Source organism: Cydia pomonella, chromosome 21 (assembly GCF_033807575.1).
Source record: "Cydia pomonella isolate Wapato2018A chromosome 21, ilCydPomo1, whole genome shotgun sequence".
NCBI classification, from domain to species: domain Eukaryota; kingdom Metazoa; phylum Arthropoda; class Insecta; order Lepidoptera; family Tortricidae; genus Cydia; species Cydia pomonella.
Window position 1 is genome coordinate 8046982 of NC_084723.1, and position 14239 is coordinate 8061220.

General features: G+C 35.8%; 1 protein-coding gene across 6 annotated transcripts in view; it reads left to right on the forward strand.

Annotated features, from left to right (window-relative positions):
• The window catches only part of LOC133529451 (5-hydroxytryptamine receptor 1-like), a 165754-nt gene that overhangs the window by 70973 nt on the left and 80542 nt on the right, over positions 1-14239 (forward strand). For 4 of the 6 annotated variants that reach the window (XM_061867161.1, XM_061867162.1, XM_061867157.1 and 1 more), the window contains one exon: positions 11292-11340. The exons of the other annotated variants lie outside the window; for them this stretch is intronic. The gene's annotated coding sequence lies outside the window, so the exon portion shown is untranslated. The remainder of the gene's footprint in view (positions 1-11291; positions 11341-14239) is intronic. 6 annotated transcript variants of the gene reach the window in all.

The window sequence follows — 14239 nt, forward strand, 5'->3', positions numbered from 1 at the left end:
GGAAATTATTTCTATCTTTTGCTATTCTGCTCAGGTTGGCAGCGTCATTAATATGAGTTTTAATATTTGCTTGATTAATTTTTTCGTAATTATTATTCAGACACTTCTCATAATTTGCCTTGCTGTGTGTTGCTTGTAAAATGCGATTTGTATTAGGAAAACAGCCAGACATTATAAATAGATAAATATTATAGGGACATAATTGACCTTAGTCAATTAGTTATTTGAGTAGGTACCCACAACACCTTGGCTTAGTCCCGCGGGATAAGGTGTTGTGGGTACCTACTTAAATAACGATATACATAATATACAAATACTCAAATACATCCATGACTCGGGAGGAAATATCTGTGCTCATCACCATTGGCCATTGGCTTCATAGGCAGGATCACTACCCACTAGGTCAGACCGGTCATCAAAAACGAAAGCATTTTTACCCAAGCTGGAAAAGGGATGCTTCGCTCGCCTATTGGATAATACACCAACGTTACGAATGCTTGATTCATAATGAATGCTTGATTCAAAAACTAGATTTGGTCAATCTTTGGCCAAACTGCCGTATTTTTTTGGCGACGTGAGATAATTCAGGGTAGGATGGAGTCTCTGTCTAAGTTGTGGAAGGTTTCAAAAAATTAAGAAACTTTAATTTTTGAAAAAGATCGATCCCCATACAAAAATATGATGTATCCGAAAATTTTCAATGTGAAAAGTTCGTTTAGAACTGGATACTTCTTGACAGCACATCAGTAAGTAAGCCGATTCTATACGAAACACTATTACTAAATCCGTGTCTGTGACGTGGTTTGAGACCCTTAAATTCCTATTAGGCAACAACCTGTCTCATAATGGATTCAACAATAAATTTGGCTGTCACGATAAAGAAATATTGACGGACATGACGTCAAAGTTCAAGGATAGTTAATGCGTGTGTCAACACGAAGGGGAACAACGAATGTTTATTATTTGTTTTCTATAGGACAATATTTCTTGTTTGCGTAGTAAGATTTTATCAGTATTATAAGTAATGATGTGTTCATTTTCAGAAGTTATATTTTAATAGGATTTTATATTTTGAAAGTAAAACTGTACCAGATACCCGTATAAATAATACAATGTTTTTTTTTTACTATTTGTACCTAATTGTGAATCAGCCTTCAGCCTTATCGGCTAAAGTTTACCCTTTGGGCTCGCAAAAATTTGGTTTTGCATAAAAAATACTCTGGTCTCTGTGTCACCAAACTGTGTAGGCCGTAAAAAAAAACATAGGAAAACAAAAGCTTGATTTTTGGATTTTATTTTAATTATATATTAAATACCCACACAGTTGTATACCAATCTAGCTCTAAAACTACAGTATACTAAAATAAGTACCTAATAATTACTCGCGATCGTGGCCTTGAGTTTACCCTATATTTTCCTAGAATAAAATTTATATCTAAATAAAAAGTAACTAATAATTTATTCATTTAGATAGATAAACATTTCTTTGATTGCTGCAAGCACACAATTTACAAATATATGTGGCTGCGGCCGGAAAATGCCCCATTTTGTTGCTTGCCATAAGGACGCCTTGACAGGTTATTCATATAAAGATACAAGCTAATGCTACACTGTGCGGGACTACATTACCCTATGGGCTCCATACAGTGGTAACTGGTAGGTTAAGTGTGTAGGTTTAGGTATAATTTTTAGGCTTTGGAAACTGTTTTTTACTAACAAAATGTATGTGTCATAGTTACATGAAATAAATGTTTTCAAATTTCAAATCTCGACCATATGGCAAGCGAAAAATTGGCAGGCACATACTCGTATTAACAAACAGTAAAAACTAAGAGGGACACAATTTAACTATCAGAAAAAACATAACACGAAAAATGGAATTGGTTGCAGTACACTGTGTACATTGCAGTAAAAACAAAAAAGGTTCAGACTCTCACTCTTTCTTTCACACTTTCAAGTAAAGCACTGATATCTTGCCAGAACCCGTCACGTCATGTAGTGCACAAATTACTGTCTGTTTACATTACTGTGCTATTGGCCCCCAATTCCCTTACGCCCCCGATTCCCTTACACGACAAAAGACATTGCTATCCTTTGTCATGGCCTTAACCGCCAACGCTGGATTTATTTACTGTGTTTATGCACTAGTGAATATGTAACTTTGTTTTCTTATTTTTTTTTAGTAGGTGTTGTATTAATATTTCCCTACTTCAAAGGCATTATTTATTGGCACGTTTTGAATACGTCTGTTTTTAATGTATTGCTTTGAAGATTTTTATTGATACTTTGTTTTTATTCCATTATTCAGTTTTGATTGTTTTTTAAAACATTTCGTTTTTATCGTATCGTTCCTCGCGAACGATAATATTTCGTTCTCTGTTCGTATAAATAAAGAGAAGGAACAATTAAAGATTTTTCTAATCGGCGTTCCTTCAATTAACCGGTTTAGGTATGAATGAAGGGAACAATAAAACAATTAATTATTTTGGAACGATATTAACAGATACATCAAAATCGGTTCCGAGCCCTTGAGGCGTATTCTGATTGTAATAACAAGTTATATATTTTGATCTGGATTTGTAATGGATAATATACGATCTGTCAGTGTTAAAAGAGACATTTTTTTTTCAAAGTCACTTTTGATACTGATAGATCATATCCAAAGCTAATCCAGATTAATACCTGTTATTGAAATCAGAATACGCCTGCTGCTAGGAGTGTTCTACGATACGACTCACTAACACAGGCTACGGGCGTAGCACCGCGTGAATATTTTTCACATTTTGTACATCATTTTTAATCGTAACTGAATGCCAAATTTTATGTATTGCCCGTCGTAAATATACGTCAACGATTTAAAAAAAAATTAGACGATACGTAACTTACCTTATTTAACATTTTTACCATATTTATCTAACACGTATATAGTATATATTCATAAAACTGCCCTTCTGGCATCGGAATTAATACTGCCTTATGTTTTTCTACCAATTTCGTGTAGATAGTCGTGGATTAGTTAGAAGGTACTTCTGTTTTCCCAATTTTTTTTTTGTAGTTATGAAAGAAAATCGGGTTTTTCAGAAGATGGTTATATGCCGAAACTTGTTATAAAGCTTTGCTATCTTCACAGCCACATTCGCCTACCGTCCCCAGTCCTAAATCATTGCGAATTCTATTCACGCTCGACTTTTTAGGCATTCCCCTCACCTTGGCTTGAGATTTTTCCTAAAGTGGCAAATTTAATTTAAAGAACTGACAAAGTTAATTACAATTTATTACGTAAAGCTTATACTATTTTTAAGCTTTGATTTCGTTGATTGCGTATTTGAATAAAGCTTTGTGCTTATTGTGTGTACTAATCTACTAAAAGTTTTTTTTGTAGCCAACTAATCAAGTTAATTCATATCCTATACGTAAATTGTTGATCTTTTTGGTATTGGGTGTGGCGTCTACCGATTTTAAGATTAGTAGTAGATTAAGATTAATATTAATGTGTTGTTGAATATAATTTGATAGTTTTTGGACTAATAAAAATTGTCTTATACCATTCAAGGAATAAAACCTTGTACAATTTGTAATACTACAGTAAAATAGGTATAAGTAGTTGGTAACTTAAATTATCAGTAATTTGACGACCGGTCTGGCCTAGTGGGTAGTGACCCTGCCTACGAAGCTGATGGTCCCGGGTTCAAATCCTGGTAAGGGCATGTATTTGTGTGATGAGCAATGGATATTTGTTCCTGAATCATGGGCGTTTTCCATGTATTTAAGTATTAATAGATATTTATATATTATATATATCGATGTCTAAGTACCCTCAACACAAGCCTTATTGAGCTTACTGTGGGACTTAGTCAATTTGTGTAATAATGTCCTATAATATTTATTTATTTATTATTTATTTAAAAAATACTTATTTTTGTAATTAGTAAGGTATGTAAGGTAAGGTTAAGATGATCATGGTTTATTTTGGTCGGGCCAAGACACACAATATGAGGATTCCATACAAGTTTTTCTAGCCCTGGTGATAGCCTTACCCCACCTTACCTTACTTATACATACCCACACAGATGTGCAATGTGCACTGTACCAGTAGCTCTAAAAATGCAAAACTTGCAAAATTACATTAACAATAGCGGCATGACCTAAAACCTATAAAAAATATGCATCGCCTGTCAGCGTTTTAATATTCCAAATGCATATTTTTGTAGTCAATCAAAACTTTAATTCTAGTCGTAAATGTGTCGGCCATTTTATGGATTTGTTTTCTATTCAGATCAGTTTAAATCTTACCTAGTTAGTAACAGGGTAGTAAATCGAATGGAAGTGGTAATGTTTGAAGAATGTTTTCCTATCGAAGCGTCGTACGTCATTCCAGGTCAGCTGTCAAAGAGCAGTCTTTGGAGTTTTCTTTCAAAAGACTTCAATAATGGCTCAAGAGATAGTTTGGACTGAGGAATTCCATATGGTGGATTGGACTACGATACGAGACAGAAAACTTGTAATTGAAATTTTAACAAATATTAACGCTAAACCGAAGCTGATATACGATATTTTACATTCAAGGACGAAGGTACAACATTTTTCTTTGAATAGTATATTGTGCAATAAGGGCAGTATAGTTAGTATCCACGATGACGCGCAGATTTGTCAAATTTAAACTTTAATAACATAACAATACAAGTCACGCGTCTTCGTGAATGACACGATCTATTTATGTTCTAAATTGTTAACGAGAGGCAGTTAACGCTAATGCCAGAAGTCTCTGCTCTCCGTTTTTCGAATCAGTTTACAATTTTATTCAATTCCGCTTGTCTGAGATACAGTGTTTTTTTACTTACTTAGCTACTTAAATTTGAACAATTTCTATCATCTCATTTCATTTTCATCTCAATTACATAAAATGCGAAAACTACTCCCAATTTCATGGTGTAATATTCAACAAGTTTATCAACACGTGTAATAAAGCTCATCATCCACCTACACAGCCGTCGTGGATTTGCAAAATTACAGCCATATTCGCAAAATTACTACTCTCCCACACCCTTGACATCCGGTAGGTAACTGACACGTAGCTCATCAATCAGGTGCCGACACCTGATCGTGTTCTGATTGGTCACGAGCTCCGGCGAGTCTAAGAGTATGTTAGGGTACCAGTGCAATACATCATTACTTGGTTCTGTAATATCATACACCAATAAAACTTATATATTTGGAAAGCTAATGCAATTTACCGTATATTTTGTAAGAACATTGATTGCGGTAAACTTATAAATGAATGAGTTAGAAGCATGTTTTTTCAGTACTTATGCCATCCATGCATGGTAAAAAATCGTATATTTTCAAATATTTTGTAAACGACTACAGTTATGACTACGGTTATTAAAAAAGAATAATAGTACGTTTAATTATCTTTCAAACGACACCTCACACGAAGCGATCGGTCCCATAGCACTCAAAATGTGAACAAATATCAATGATGGTCCCCCCTTTATTTCGACTTGTCCCCCCCTCCATAAACTAAAACCGGTCGATTCGTATTCTGGAGATAACGAGGAACACATCCATATCAGTTATAGGTATTTAGAAGAGATGTCTACAAAAATTGTGAAGGAGACGACTTGATAAGACTTGAAACTGAAATGGATGTCATAGTAAGAAGTGACCAAGCCTTCCAGTGACCGAGTTCAGCTTTCGCGGATATCGCCCTGACCACTAGGCTACCAGACTACGGCGGTAGCCGTCCCAAATTCTCGAGTATTTGCAATCTTTGAAAGGCTAGGCTTTAAAATGCGTAACCGCGTAAGTTGAAAAAGATCGATTGAACAGCTTGATCCTTTTTTTCTTAAGTATAAATTAAATTTATCTCTGACTGACACGAAAAAAATGACAGTTTTTTTTTGTACCACCTATATATACACTGCACGAACATCAACATAATAGCATAATGCAAGTCAAAGAGTTCGCTCAATCTTTTACGACTCACCCGCACCCGTTCTCGCTAAGCTATTTCAATGAAACTCCGAGTATGTTATTTCGAGCGAAACATCTGTAGGGAATCAGTTCTGTTATGCGAGACCTATAAATAAGTAGGTAGCTTTTATTTCACCCGAGACTTTTTTTACACTTACATTCAAAAATTCAAGAAAAAAAGCGTACTCACATCTTAAATGCCAACGTACTTTAGGGTTCCTCATTATGGCCCAGCATAGGCCAGTCTAAGGGACGCAGCTATGCGGTGGAATGAGATAGCAATATCACTTGCTCCCTCTAACGCATAAATGCATCCCTTGGACTGGCCTACGCTGGGCCATCGTGTAGAGGAGCCATTACACACGTCAGTGGCAAACAATTTTACAGCCCGACTAATGGTAAGCAGACTCCGTTGCCTATATACGCCTGCAACTCCAGAGGTGTTACATGCTCGTTGCCAATCCAAAAACTCCGCACCCTCGGGGTATCCATAGGCGATGGTAATTGCTTACTATCAGGCGATTAATATGCTCGTTTGCCTCCTATATAAAAATATATATTTCATGGGCGTTGGGAATGCTACTCTCGATGCCTACATCGCTCATTACAGCTCATGGTTCTAAGATTGATGTCTTCACGTTCGAAAATGTACTAAGTTTACTAGTATACTGGTAATCGGGTAACAATCTTTGAAAAATGCCTTCACATTTCTTGCCCATCCTCCTGTGTTTCCTAGATTTATTTGCAAGGAGTTCATGTCAGTTGTCGAATTACCCGCTAGATTTCGTTGTGTTGGCGTGAAAAATGCTAGTTCGCGGTGTTAAGATTTTTCCGGGAAACAGGACCTCTGACCGGTAAAACTTTTATAACAGTTGAAGATTTATTCGATTTATTGTATGTTTGTTGCTCAACTAAAAAGGCATTTCACAAAAATATCTACTTTGTCGGAGAAGTGCCACGTATGGCAACATTGGCAACAGCTAACTTAATAACCAGCAGAAATCTGTATTGAATTTCGTGAGAATCATGCTAAATATCGGTTTTGTAGCTTTATCTGAAGCGTTAAAAAGAGTATCACGTACTTGACATTTTTCTGCAATGCCCCAATTAGCGAAAACACAGACAACCAATGATTGCTAAAACTCCCAAATAGGTATTTTACAGTGAGCAAGGAAGAAAAACATGACAGGTATTTTTTCTTGCAGATTAAATGACCTTAATTTATCTTGAATAAGAACAATTTGACGTCTCTTTTTAGAAATATACCTGTATGTATGTCGGTACCTAACTGCATAAACTCAACAGCTTTGCATAAATAGAAAAAACATTTATTTTTAAAGGTTTTTTATTCACGCGAACTTGCCGTGAGCCCAATTTCATTGGAGTTACAAAAACTCAACGCTCCCGCCAAACACAGATAATCCAATCTCACTGTGAAGCGGCAAAAAGTGGCAAGTTGGTATTAACCGCTGGGTTTCGTGTATCGTGCAATAAAATAGAGGGGAAAATTAGACAAGTTTAGGTCGCCAAAAGAGCTCCGTTTACAAATGGAACTTTGTTACCGTCCTACATTTGCGTCATTCCAAAGTAAACATTATAGACCAGCGAATTTGACTTTGCGCGTCATTATACAAGATGTTTTTTCTCAGACCTTAGCCAGGTTTTGCTAGGTGAATATATAGGTAGGTCATCTTAGCAGCGGTAGCGGTAAGAACGTGCGACTTTCGATCAGGAGATCTCGAGTTCAAACCCCAGTTCGTACCAATGAGTTACCAGGAACTTTGTACGATCATTAGATTTTTACATTTGAAGGAAAACATCGTGAGAAAAATGGAAAAGGTAGTTTCCCCTCAGGGTTGGAAATTCAGATGATAGTCGCTTTCGTAAATAAGCTATTGTTTACGCTAAATCTTGGGATCCTAGGCTTCCATCTGTGGCAAAAAGCTGGGACAGCGTTAGGAAGATGATGACAGCATATTTTATAGTATAGAGTTGTAGAAACTTGTAAAAAGCGCTGCTTAGTAATAAGACTTTTTTTTTTACCTACCATGGGACTAACCCCAAAATCATGAAAGGTTTGAAAAAGCTCTTTTCGCCAGCCCATCGAATGCTTTATATGCACTAATGACGTGTGAAAATTTTATGATGTATACAATACAATACAGTACAAATACTCTTTATTTACAATACCCAATACAGAAAACAGTATAATGAATACACCAACTCAGGAAGAGGTAAACAACGGGCGATCTCTTCCAGACAACCTTTAGGTAGCGCAATTTAAAAATGTATGCCATGTCAGTAGGCGTTCCAGATGCAGCGATAAACGAAATCTAACAGAATATACACAAACTAACTAACTAACAGAATATAAATAAATAGAAATAAATACACAGTATACATATGTATACTACCTAAATTGCGTATAACAAATCCAGCTATAAAGAAAAGGACTAAAGGAAACTATAAAAGTATCACGGAGCAGATAAAAAATGAAGCTTAAGGAGTCTCTTAAAAGAAGTAGGATATCTATGATAGTACTACCACTGTGCTGCATTCCACTGTTTAAATTTAAATTCCGATGAGAACAAGTATGAATGTCAAGATCTCTTACTAGATTCGTGTTGTTCATAAAATCAAATTATTAATTAAATAGAACATCTACCCGCCAGGCAAATAATTGAGAATTTTTTTTTTCACCGTTAGGCCGTTGCGAGGAAAATAAGGTGATAATGAGCATCTCTTACTATGGGACCAACCAAGAAATCCAGTAAAAATGTATCTTACTTACAGTTTTGATTAATCAAATGTGGATTTTTTCTATGGAAACGCCAGCATGTTTTTCACTATTTCTAGGTTGGTCTCATAGTACCTAAATGTTACTCAGTATGACCTATATTCACCTTTTACTAAGGATAGAAAAACACTGTTCATATGAATACCTCATATCTGTCTTTATAAATTATAAATGACCCCTATGGTTATCGTTTTCTATTAGGAATTGTTACTTTCAGGCAAGCCCATATATCCCACACGCAAGCTCTACCCAGACATCCATCATGTTTTTGTGGACAAAAAATACTCGTAAATACGTCCGGGTTTTAGCTCAAAAAATGGTAGGTGTGTGCTCACAGCGCGGTCGTTTTCGTTATCAATTTCGTCTATTTGCCTGGATGAATGCAACTGTGCACAGTGGGCAAACGTTATGACGTTATTGATAGTAAATAGTTCAGGAAAAGTTAATCCATTATAGGTACATTTGGATTCAGGTCACGGTGGTGTTATTGCTGCAGTATCGCGGCGTGACATTGCTGCTGCAAATGTCAAAAATCCGGACAGCATCATCAATTTTGACATTTGGGGGAGCAATGCATTTCGCAGCTATGTCAAGCTGTATTACTGCACGAGTAATACTAATGTAATCTGAATTTGAACGGTACATTCATTATTTCTTGTGTCACTATAAACACCATTACAGCCACCATTGTTTATTTTGCAACCGAACTCAAACTTTGAGCTGAAACTTTTAAATCCTTTGAAAACATTAGGCATATTTAATTGAGTAGTAACTTTTCAATCAAAACCGTTTAAAATACCAATTTAAACTGAGAAACAACAGCAGTTAAAATAAAATCATAACATTTGAGAAGCGAGCTAAGGCCTATTTAAGTCATTTTAAATTGATTTAAATTGATTCGCAGGTTTGCGCGTTGTACAGTACCCCTAGTGTAAATATTTTCGACAGCGAAACGTGACGTACGCGTTTGTGTTAAGTGTCATTTTGTATGAGATTTTTGACGTTCCAAAACGTCCCGCTTGGCGCGCTGTTCAAAAACCCATACAAAATGAGACTTAACGCAAACGCGTACGTCACGTTTCGCTATCGACTAAAATTACACTAGGGGTACAGGTCAATAAAACATTATTTATGTTGTATTGCCAGTCATTCTACACGTGCAGCCTGTGGATCAATTATACGAAGCGCGCTTACAGTGCTCTGCGTGTCCAATTAAATAACGGCTTTAGGATGCTGTTGGGGCTACCACGCTTTTGCAGTGCCTCAGGCATGTTTGCGCAAACACGAATGGATGATTTTCATGCAATAATGAGGGAAAGAATCGCCCCTCAAAATGTATCGCCTGCGGGGTAGCACCAACAGCTTGCTGGTAGATATAGCGGAGAGATGGGACTGTCCATTTTTTTGTCACTGGGCGTCTGCTCATCGTCCTGTGTACCAAGACCCCAAATGAAAAGCTGTGAGACCTAGGTGAAGATGTACTAACACTAGTATTGTAAGTCTGTATATAACTAACAATCTATGGGCAAACTGGCCCGAAATAAAGAACTAAATTAAAATTAAATGAAATAAAACTTTCCAAACGTGTCAAATGGCGGTAATTTCATCAGCAATGCATATTAAGTACATACATGATAATAGTACATTACGATACAAGTGCGAAAAATAGGAAATTCGAAACGAGTGGCGATAAATTAAAACACGACCGAAGGGAGTGTTTTAAATCGACACGAGTTGCGTCGATACAATGACATCAGTATGAAACAAACACGATCTAGGCATATTACTGATGTCATTGTATTCTTCCTAATTATACCTATATATAGGTACGAGTCATTCTTCTTCCAGTCATTTAAAGTTCAAGATTTATATCATATATATATGAAACACATACTATTACTTGTAAATTCATTTGACGCTCCAAAAATATGGATAGGTACATGTTTAAGTTTCTTTTACCATATAAATAAGTTCACTATGAAAAAAAAATACGTAGCACCAATAAAATGTGACCTCATTAAAGAAAAACAAACCTGCTTCGCATTCCAATCAGCAATTTAAATAGCTCTAACAAACATAAGTGGGCCCAAATTCAATTACAAGTAAGTTATGCCGAGTAATGGGCCTGTGTTTCGTTTTTAAAATAGCTTTAATGAAGGAAACAAAATAACTAATGAGATTATTTGACCGACCTTATTAAGTCCTTGGGGTGTACTGCTTATATTTATATAGTCAATTAAAGGGCTATTTAAGGAAAGATCGAAAATAATAAAATTAGTAACTAGTAGTAGTAAGTAGGACTTGAACTTACGGTTTTTTTAATTGTATGAGGCACGATTATTTAATCAATTTACTTCTTAAACATTCAAGTTTATAAGTCTTGTGTTTTTTATTGCATGATAAGTATTCTTTAAAGAAGAAAGTATTTTTTTAATTCATGGGGTAGTTAAAATTACTTATTGGTTAGTTTTTTGTGGCTCTAAGATGTAGATGTGATCAAACATATTATTTTCATTTTCAGATAATTTGGGTGCAAATAAGAACTGAGCAAAGCAGAAAAAGTAAACGACGTAAGTACATTTAGTTAAGGTTTTATTATTTTAATTAAGTATTAGGTTTTCATTCTTGTCAAAATGGCCAAAGGAATCCTAAAACTACTGGCCGTTCATTTCATCGTACGTCTATCTATCTATTGATTAACAAATACAATATGAAACTAATGAAGAGAAACCAAATATGACCTGCGAAATGCAATTATAGTTTATAAAATTATGTAAGATACAATGTAATATTTTACAAGTATAAAGTTCGAACTATTCGTTCAAACCGTTTGGATTCAGACATTACTGCTGCAGTAATGCAGCCGACTGCATTTCAAGAAATGTCAAAAAGGTAATTTACCGAATAATTAATTTAAATTTGACGTTTTCTGCAGTAATTCGATTGCCAAAATTACTGTAGCAGTATTGTAGTACTTAGTATGACTTTAGGTACTGCCGACTGTATTGTTGCCGCAAATGTCAAAAACTATCTTGCTGCCCAATTTTTGACATTTGCGGCAGTAATGCAGTCGGCAGTAATGTCGCGCTGCATTACTGTTGGTAAAGTCTAAATCCGAACGGTACATAAAGAGCGCCTAAGTATGTGTTAACCGCAAGTCACCATAAAGGCTTTGTACACGTAATGCGGAGTCAATATATGATAGTCTTACCTGTGTACTATAAAATTAAACAGACTTATACTACAGAGTATCCATTAAGTTTGTAAAAGGTATTTTAGGGCCGGTATGATCGATGATGCTTATAATTCATTGTGAAGACTTCGCAAACAATGCGCTTTGAAATATCGAACTCACGTTCAACTAATATATTTCCCCGCGGACTTGTATAAGGTTATAGACGAGTTTGTTTTCTTATCTTCTCAATATAGATACGTTATGAGTGTCTATTACCGGAGTACCTTAAAGGTAATTGTATTTTTGAGCGATGGTTGATTTAAGTAGTGGCTTAAGTGACGCAAAGCCATAAAATTAAAGGAACAAAAAATATAGTGCACCGGGCGGAACTTATAACGGAATATTTGGCGATCGCGTTTTGCGTCATTAACTATGAAAGTATACTTCTGATTAAAATTTTGCTAGTCAAATCTATCGGCTATATCACTATAGTTCGTTTTTTTAGCATTAAGGATGACTCACGCTACACCGGGCCGTGTCCGGGCCGGAGCTTCCGGCGCTTACTTTTCTATGACGACTATGACAGATGACAGGTGATCACGTGACGCTTTCCATAAAAAGAACGCCCCGGAAGCTCCGGAACGGACACGGCCCGGTGTAACGTGAGTCATCCTTTAGAAAAAAGCTAAACAATCTTGACAAGTATTTTTATTGAAAAACGGCTTTTTAAAATCAGTAACGATTACTTATGAATGCAAAATAATATAAATGATCGTATATGAAATGATATATAATTGTTACATATTTGCCGTAACTTATTTTTCAAAAGTGTTCTTCACTAAAAAGACACGTCAAAATCGCTTACCTTCTTTCTAATGCTAAAAAAACGGACTACAGCTATTTTATACTAAAATTATACTGCTATAATATGCAGGGTATCGATATACAATTAAATATAGACATATTTTCGTGGTTTTTTTTTTCTGTCAAACCAACTTTGACCTTTTAAAGTTTTGCCTTAACTTTGCCCTTGCAAAATAAATAAAGTCCTGTTCCCGAGAAATTTTTAGGGCATTTTCCGTTTATTATAATGTGTCAAATACAATACAGGATGTAACAAAAACAGTGAGGATTTATTTAAGGCCATATCCGGTATCATGTTCTGATTAACAAAATGTAGCATAGAAAAAAAATCGTCTAAAAAAGATGACATTCTACTTTTCCTAATCAGAATACAATACCGAATATAAAACGGATTCCCACTATTTTGACCTAAAATTACCTAGAAATGCCCAATAAATTAATTCTTTCCTAGTTCATAGAACTCAATAATTCAAATTTATGAACTATAGTGGCTTTGTGCTAATATTAAGCATGACTCACGATATAATAGTCCGGACCCGGGCCGAGGCGACACTTCGTTTTCTATGGCGGGCGATCGATGATCACGTGGTCTTTCTATAGAAAACTGAGGTGTCGGACGCCTTGACCCGGACACGGATGCTTTGACTGTGTTATTATCCCAAACTATGTAGTTTAGAAACTTTCTTAAATATGGTAATAGGTGACCTACCCGCGTAGCCAACGTGCCAATCGTTAACGCTCTGTAGCGAACTAAACGCAACTGTCACTGTCGCACTAATATGGAAGAGTGATAGAGAGAGATGACTATGATACGCTACGAAGCGTTAACGATTAGCACGTTGGCTACGCGGGCTGAACTGCCAATGTCAGGGGTCATGAAATCATATGAAATGTATGTACTTATCAAGACCAAACATTTTAATAATTTAAATAACAAAATAGCTGGCATACTCAACATAAATGCTAAAAAAGGGACGAAGTCAAATATGGCTCCTGCATGGAAGCTACGATGACATTTTGTATAAGCCCACTATAATAGACATACAAAACGGACTCGCTCTTTTATTTCCATCTGCTTTCGTAATGACTTATCCAAATTGTTTTGTCAATGGAAAATCGACTTTGAATTATATGCATGAAAGTACTTAATCCCTTCTTCTAGTCATACCCATAGGTTATGTGTGTGGTATGATTTTGAGCTCATGTATTGAATAGAATGTTGTGCGAATTTTACGCCTCGTTTTCGAATAAACGTAAACATGGATTTAGCGGGGCGTAACCAATGGAGGCTTACATCAAAATTGCCAACGGAATTTTATGATGTATCTTAAGTATAAAGGAGTTGTTCGGAAGCTTCGGAAATTCGTATCATATTTACTTCAGTTGCGCTCGCTCTAGAATAAAGTTACAAAAGAGCGAACATGACGCCA